We start from the raw sequence: 8,139 nt of genomic DNA, 5'->3' as shown, positions 1-8,139 counted from the left end.
TGCAGAGTTCCGGACATCCATTGCCGTCCGTGAAAAATTTCATGATTTTGAGGACTTGATTGCTCTCCTAATTTCTCGAAACAGAGAAATGGTGGTGCATCTTCTTCTGGAGGAACTTCAAAAGAAACTGTCAAATGCTGGAAGAGGTAGAGGCAGAGGTAGAGGAGGCCGATCGGAAGGCTGTGGTAGAAATCAGAATATGTAGCAAACTCAAGAAAACCAGTCCTACGGAGGAGGACGTGGTAACTCTAGTGACAGGGGGAGCCAAAGAGGTCATGGTGGATGGCAGAGAGGCCAAAATGCAAACAGCAATGTTGAATGCTACTACTATGGTAAAATGGGTCATATGGCTAAAGACTACTATAAAAAGTAGAATGGAAAATTGCAGCAAGGGAATTATGCATCTTCTAGTAGACAGGGTGATGCCAGAAATGAGCATCTGTTTATGGTGCAGCACATCACCAATTCTGTGACAAGTACAGAAGAATGCAATGATGTGTGGTATGTTGACTCAAGTGCATCAAACCACATGACAGGTCATGCGACAGGTCATGCAGAATGGATGTAGGATGCAAGGAAAATGGAAAGACCAGGATTTGTGGAGACCCCTAATGATACTACACATCCTATTGTGCAGATTGATAAAATTCCTTTGTCTATGCAGGATGGGAAAAATAAACTTCCTATCTGATGTATTTCATGTCCCGAATATCACCAAGAACCTGGTTTCTGTTGGTCAAATGGTTGAGCAGGGCTTGTAGGTCAGATTTAATCCTCATGGATTCTTTGTTGAGGATATGAAAAATAAAGGTCGCTTGATAGCAAAAGGGAAGAAGAAGGGCAGGATGTTTACGTTGGATGCAGACATGCTTGAATTGAGTGTAGCAATGTTTGCCCATGGGACCGGTGTAGTTGCAGATATTGATATCTGGCATAAACGCATTGGTCATGTTAATGTACAACGACTTAAATTAATGCAGGCCCAAAATATTGTTGCAGGATTGCCCAAGTTCAAGGTTGTAAAAATGTATAAGATATGTGAAGCATGTCAATTTGGAAAACAGGCAAGGAAACCATTTCCTAGACATGTTCAAGAGAGTAAGAGGCCATTGGAATTAACCCACTCTGATGACGAATTTCCTTAAGGGAAAAGGCTATTGGGAGTTCAATACCTGGAGCTGAACAAGAACCAGTTATTCCTAATGTTCCCAATCAACAAGAGTTGCAGGCATTTAAAGGCTAGCATGAGAGAGCCAAAAAAGTTATGTACTAGCTGTCTATCAATATTTCAGATTCTATGATTGTGCATATTCAGGATGCAAGCAGGAGTTGCATAATGTGCAGAGAGAAAATATGAGCATCAATGACTACCACATGAAGGTGAAGAAGATTGCAGATGCACTTGCTTCAATTGGGTCGCCAATGGAAGATGATGATTTAGTTTCTGTGCCCTTGAATGGGACTATACACAATTTTGGACATCCATTGCCATTCGTGAGAATTTTCCTGCTTTTGAGGAGTTGATTGCTCTTCTAATTTCTGAAGAGCAGAGAAATGGTGGTGCATCTTCTTCAGGAACTCAAATGCTGGAAGAGGTAGAGGCAGAGGTAGAGCAAGCCGATTTGGAGACCATGGTAGAAATCAGAAATGATACAACAAATTCAAGAAAACTAGTCCTATGGAGGAGGACATGGTAACTTTAGAGGCAAGGGGAGCCAAAGAAGTCATGGTGGATGGCAGAGAGGTCAAAATTCAAACAACAATGTTGAATGTTACTACTATGGTAAAATGGGTCATATGGTTAAAGACTGCTATAAAAAGCAAAATGACATCATGACTGGAAAATTGTAGCAAGGCAATAATGTATCCTCTAGTAGACAGGGTGATGATAGAAATGAGCATCTATTTATGGTGCAGCACATGACCAATTCTGTGACAAGTGCAGAAGAAAGCAACGATGTGTGGTATGTTGACTCAGGTGCATCAAACCACATGACAGGTCATGCAGAATGGATGCAAGATGCAAGGAAAATGGAAAGACCAGGATTTGTGGAGAGTGGTGATGATACTGCACATACTATTGTGCAGATTGGTAAAATTCCTTTGTCTATGCAGGATGGGAAAAATAAATACCTGTCTGATGTATTTCATGTCCTAAATATCACCAAGAACCTGGTTTCTGTTGGTCAAATGGTTGAGCAGGGCTTGCATGTTAGATTTAATCCTCATGGATGCTTTGTTGAGGGTATGAAAAATAATGGTTGCTTGATAGCAAAAGGGAAGAAGAAGGGCAGGATGTTTACATTGGATGCAGACATGCCTGAATTGAGTGCAATAATGTTTGCACATGGGACCGGTGTAGTTGCAAATATTGATATCTGGTATAAACGCATTGGTCATGTTAATCTACAGTGACTTAAATTAATGCAGGCCCAAAAAATTGTTGCAGGATTGCCTAAGTTCAAGGTTGCAAAAATGCATAAGGTATGTGAATCCTGTCAATTTGGAAAACAGGTAAGGAAACCATTTCCTAGACATGTTCAAGAGAGTAAGAGGCCATTGGAATTAATCCACTCTGATGTGTGGACTACTAAAGCTACATCTATTGGAGGCTGTCATTATTTTGTCACTTTTATTCATGACTACAGCAAAAAAGTTTGGGTGTATTTTATGAAAAAGAAAAGTGAAGTGTTTGGGCATTTCAAAGCTTTTAAAGCTATGGAAACAGGCCTGCAAATAAAATGCCTAAGGTCAAATGGAGGGGGAGAGTACCTCTCAAATGAGTTTGCAAGTTTCCTACACGAGCATGGCATATTCATGCAGTCATACCCCACAGCAAAATGGACTTGCAGAAAGGAAAAACAGGCATATTGGAGAGGTATCTCGTGCCATGCTCAACAAAAAAGACCTACCAGATTATTATTGGGCTGAAGTAGTTGCTATAGTAGTCTACATAATGAATAGGACTCCCACTGCAGCAATACATGGTATGACGCCATCTAGGAGAGGTATATTGGTAGGAAACCATATATTTCTCATTTGAAAGTTTTTGGTTGCGTTGGCTATGTTCATGTGCCAGATGAGTTGAGATCCAAGTTGGATCCAAAAGCTGAGAAGTGCATCTTCATTGGTTATTCTCTGCAGTAGAAAGGGTATAGATGCTATAACCCTTCTACTCGTAAGTTTACAGTGAGCAGAGATGTTGTTTTTGATGAGATGAGCAGCTGGTATAAACCAATAAATGTGATTGATGATGTAGATGCACAAAATGGTAATGCTGCACAGAATTCACAGCAGCAATCACAAAATATTAGTGGACCTGTAGTGTCCTCTAGCAGTGTGGTTCACATACTTCGCCATGGACAGGCAGATTGAGATTAGGAGGATCTCTCCTCAAAGCAATGCAGATAGTGGTATCCAAGTATCACAACAAGTAAAAGAGAAAGTAGATCAGCCCATGGTTGATGTGAATGCACGTCACTCCATCTGATGTAAAGACCATCCCTTTGATGCAGCCATAGCAATGACTACTCTTACGGTTGCCATCCTTGCAACCGGACTGAATGTTTCTTCATAATTAATGCCATATGTTTGTGCATACCCCTTGACAACTAATCTTGCCTTGTATTTGTTCACAGAACCATCTGCATTGTGCTTCACCTTATAAACCCACTTACAGCCAATTGCATTCTTGTCTTTAGGCAAAGGCGCCAATTCCCATGTAGCATTTGCTTCCAAGGCATCCATTTCTTCATCCATGGCTTTCTTCCATTTTTCTTTTCCCATGGCTTGCTCAAAAGAAGTGGGTTCTGGTTCCTGTATCACTTTGATCATATAGGCATAGTGAATGGCTGTAAATCCATCATATTTCAGCCTATCCACAGGATACCTAGCTCTGGTAGACCTACGCAAAATAGGCTCACTTCCAGGTGCTCTCAAAACATCCCTGGTCTTCCTTACTCCAGGTGTAACAATAGAAGGAATACCCAACTCATCATCAATGCTCTGTTTTGAGCCACTGGATTCACCATCCACATAAGAGTGACCTGCATTCACATCAAACATGGGCTGATCTACCTTCTCTTTTCCTTTTCGTGATACCTGCATACCACTATCTGCATTGCTTTGAGGAGATTCTCCTGATCTCAATCTTCCTGTCCATGGCAAAGTATGTTAACCACTGCTAGAGGACACTCCAGGTCCACTAATATTTTGTGATTGCTGTTGTGAATTCTGTGCAGCATTACCATTTTGTGCATCTACATCATCAATCACATTTACTGGTTTATACCAGCTGCTCATCTCATAAAAAACAACATCTCTGCTCACTGTAAACTTACGAGTAGAAGGGTTATAGCATCTATACCCTTTCTATTATAGAGAATAACCAATAAAGATGCACTTCTCAGCTTTTGGATCTAACTTGGATCTCAACTCATCTGGCACATGAACATAGGCAATGCAACCAAAAACTTTCAAATGAGAAATATCTGGTTTCCTACCAGTATACCTCTCCTATGGAGTCATGCCATGTATTGCTGCAGTGGGAGTCTTGTTCATTATGTAGACTATTGTAGCAACTGCTTCAGCCCAATAAAAATCTGGCAGGTCTTTTTCATTGAGCATGGCACGAGATACCTCTCCAATATGCCTGTTTTTCCTTTCTACAAGTCCATTTTGCTGTGGGGTATGACTGCATGAATATTGCTACTTTATGCCATGCTCCTGCAGGAACCTTGCAAACTCATTTGAGAGCTACTCTCCCCCTCCATGTGACCTTAGGCATTATATTTGCAAGCCTGTTTCTTTTTCAACCATAGCTTTAAAAGCTTTGAAATGCCCAAGCACTTCACTTTTCTTTTTCATAAAATACACCCAAACTTTTCTGCTGTAGTCATCAATAAAAGTGACAAAATAATGACAGCCTCGAATAGATGCAGCTTTAGTAGTCCACACATCAGAGTGGATTAACTCCAATGGCCTCTTACTCTCTTGAACATGTCTAGGAAATGGTTTCCTTGCCTGTTTTCCAAATTGACATGCTTCACATATCTTATGCATTTATGCAACCTTGAACTTGGGCAATCCTACAACAATATTTTGAGCCTGCATTAATTTAGGTCGATGTACATTAACATGACCAATGCGTTTATGCTAGATATCAATATCTACAACTACCCCGGTCCCATGTGCAAACATTGCTGCACTGAATTCAGGCATGTCTGCATCCAACATAAACATCCTGCCCTTCCCTTTTGCTATCAAGCGACCTTTATTTTTCATATCCTCAACAAAGCATCCATGAGGATTAAATCTGACCTACAAGCCCTGCTCAACCATTTGACCAACAGAAACCAGGTTTTTGGTGATATTCGGGACATGAAATACATCAGACAGGTATTTCTTTTTCCCATCTTTCATAAACAAAGGAATTTTACCAATCTGCACAATAGGATGTGTAGTATCATCACCAGTCTCCACAAATCCTGGTCTTTCCATTTTCCTTGCATCCTGCATCCATTCTGCATGACCTGTCATGTGGTTTGACGCACCTGAGTCAACATACCACACATCATTTCTTTCTTCTGTACTTGTCACAGAATTGGTCATGTGCTGCACCATAAACAGATGCTCATTTTTATCATCACCCTATCTACTAGAAGATGCAGAATTCCCTTGCTGCAATTTTCCATTCATGATGTCATTCTGCTTTTTATAGCAGCCTTTAGCCATATGACCCATTTTACCACAGTAGTAGCATTCAACATTGTTGTTTGCATTTTGGCCTCTTTACCATCCACCACGACCTCTTTGGCTCCCCCTGCCTCTAGAGTTACCACGTCCTCCTCCATAGGACTGGTTTTCTTAAGTTTGCTACATATTCTGATTTCTACCACGGCCTCCAGATCGGCCTCCTCTACCTCTCCCTCTACCTCTTCCAGCATTTGAGTAGAAGACAGTTTCTTTTGAAGTTCCTCCTGAAGAAGATGCACTACCATTTCTTTGTTTTGAGAAATTAGGAGAGCAATCAACTCCTCAAAATCAGGAAATTTTTCACGGACGGCAATGGATGTCCGGAACTCTGCATAATCCTTTCCTAGACCATTCAAGGTCACAAAAACTAAATCATCATCTTCCACTGGCGACCCAATGGAAGCAAGTGCATCTGCAATATTCTTCACCTTCATGTGGTAGTCATTGATGCTCATATTTTCTCTCTGCACATTGTGCAACTCCTGCTTGAGCTGCATTTTCCTGGCTTGCGTATTTGTGCTGTACATTTTTGCCAAAGTATCCCATGCCTCCTTTAGCGTACTTGCATCCTGAATATGCACAATCATAGAATCTGAAATACTGATAGACAACCAGTACATAACTTTTCTGGCTCTCTCATGCCATCCTTTAAATGCTTGCATTTCCTGTTGATTGGGAACATAAGGAGGAACTGGTTCTTCTTCATTTCTTGTAATGAACTCCCAATAGCCTTTTCCCATAAGGAAATTCGTCATTCTAAACTTCCATGCTTGGAAGTTGTTCTTGTCAAGCTTTTCAGTGACAATCTGTGAAAGAGAATCAGACGCCATTATGAAACACTACAAAATATTCTGTCACTGCAAAAAACACAGCTTCTGCCTCACAAGGGCAAATCTGCAAAACTGACGAAAGTGGTATTTGACCACACAGTCACTTTCTAGTGACGATTTTGCATCAACAGGCAATAAGGATGATTTTGTAATTCCCAATATCTCTGTGCATAGGCATACGATGCAATTTCTGTGGCAACTTTTCACCGACCTGTAGAACAATGGTCGCACAACAAAAATAGGGCCTTTTTCTCAATGCTTGCGGAGAACTTCCGCCTCCAAAATGGGCCCCGAAATGGCCTCGAATCAAAAAAATAAAGTCACCTTTGCCCTCTCGCCACGTCGTAAAGGGCGTTCAATTTGAGACAATGCAATCTTGCACTTTTCGGCTGTGCTACCTGCAAAGATTTGCTCCCAAAGTCGCAAAAGGAAAGAAACACTAGTCCTCTTACCAGGACATCGTGAACTTGGTTTGCTTTCTTGAGCTCCTTACCACGAACCAGGCTTTGATACCATGTGAAGATAGTGGGAGAGAAGGAAGGAGTCTCACTTGCGGCTTTCTCACATACACAATGGGGGAATACACACAAAGGTGGAGGCTGAAAACAGTTTTCGTCTTCTTAGTTGTGAAAGCCAAAAGATCTCTAGTACAAAGAAATAGAAGAACCCTATATGTGGGTCTCAAACCAAACTCAGCTAACTAAGGTGGCATAGTAACTGAGCCACGAACTAGAGTATATAAGGATAGCTGTCATCCAGCTATTATTCATGGGCAATGTACCAATCGCATTTGCAGCTAACAAGTCGGTGACATAAATGCACAACGGTCACGCTGGCATATCACGAGTGGAGCTCGACATCTCAACATGCTGGTGATTTGAAAACCCTCAAGTGCTTGCATGGTTGTGATACAGGGGCAAATGCAATGAACACATGCCTTTATTGCATGTGTTTACAACGTAAGCAAAAGGTTGGCTTAAAATGGGAGAATGGCATTCTATCTTGCAGCCAAATGCAAGCTCCCAATCGCAACAAGAAGGATCAAAAGTGGGATCCCATCTTGCCCATCCCTTTTGAGAGACTACACATATGTACTTTACACGCAGAACTGTGCATACTTGATAAGTTGTTGTATTTTGTGTCTTGTTTATGCTTGGAATTTAATTTTGCAAGAAGTATCTACACGGTGCATTGCAAAAGCTTAGAAGTTGCTGTCAGAGATGGGATTCCATGGAGGACATGTCAAACTTAAGGAGAATAAGAAAATGTCTGGGGCAACACAGAATCTTCCTGCAAAAGTGTTCATGGGTGGAGGGAAGGCAAGGATAGGAAGCAAGGAGATTCCTATCGAACCACAATCTCGACAAAGACAAACATACATTGTCTCAAAGCAGTTTGGGTTGGGAATACTAGAAAGCATTGTGTGAATGCACGACCAATAAGGCTTCTCATCCTCAAGTAGCAACTTTGAGAGCTAAAGTATGGACAAAGGTAGATGCATTGATAAAATTGCTTTGCTAGGTTCAAATGGATGAGATGTATTATGAAAGGTTCA

This window comes from Dipteris shenzhenensis, chromosome 20 (assembly GCF_047967505.1).
Source record: "Dipteris shenzhenensis isolate YYH24624 ecotype China chromosome 20, Dip_SZ_1.0, whole genome shotgun sequence".
In the NCBI taxonomy this organism is placed as follows: Eukaryota; Viridiplantae; Streptophyta; class Polypodiopsida; order Gleicheniales; family Dipteridaceae; genus Dipteris; species Dipteris shenzhenensis.
This window is presented reverse-complemented; position numbering follows the sequence as displayed.